The sequence below is a fragment of the Diaphorina citri genome, unplaced genomic scaffold, assembly GCF_000475195.1.
Source record: "Diaphorina citri unplaced genomic scaffold, Diaci psyllid genome assembly version 1.1 scaffold51436, whole genome shotgun sequence".
Classification (NCBI taxonomy): domain Eukaryota; kingdom Metazoa; phylum Arthropoda; class Insecta; order Hemiptera; family Psyllidae; genus Diaphorina; species Diaphorina citri.
In genome coordinates, this window is record NW_007428747.1 from 1 (window position 1) to 478 (window position 478).

General features: G+C 50.6%; 1 long non-coding RNA gene across 1 annotated transcript; it reads right to left on the minus strand.

Annotated features, from left to right (window-relative positions):
* Positions 1-53: 53 nt before the first annotated feature.
* On the minus strand, positions 54-478 carry LOC113473630. The gene is made up of 2 exons (XR_003395558.1): positions 409-478; positions 54-104 (listed from the first exon to the last, which is right to left on the minus strand). It is a non-coding gene; the product is annotated as an uncharacterized LOC113473630 (long non-coding RNA).

Genomic DNA, 478 nt, shown 5'->3' on the forward strand with positions numbered 1-478 from the left:
GCCCCCCTCTAGGTTAGCAGACACACGGGTGCGTTTACACAGAGCAATAAGTTCAGCCACATGAGGAATGTATTGAAGCACGATGAACTGTTCCCCGTATAGACCTGAAACGCAAACAGAATTAAATTGGTGGTACGGGTCGCGGGTTCGATCCCCTATTCCCGCCCAGGGCGAAATCATTAATGCTCACTAAGCCAGCCTAGTTAGCTTGGAGGGTAGCGCGCCTGCCTTGCGTTAAGCGCTAGGTCGCAGGTTCGATTCCTGCCCGGCGCGGCGTGGATTTCCGAAACAGATAAGGTTTATTCTCGGACTGGCTGGTTTTAAACTCGGTTTAAGCAACCTGATTGGCTGAAATTTAAAAATCAACCAATCAGATCGCTTAATCCGAGAGGTAAGGGAACCACTCACCTGCTATTGAAGTAAGGGTGTCGAGCACTGGTACAGCATTGACGTCTGCTTTCAGTCGTCCGTCATCCCC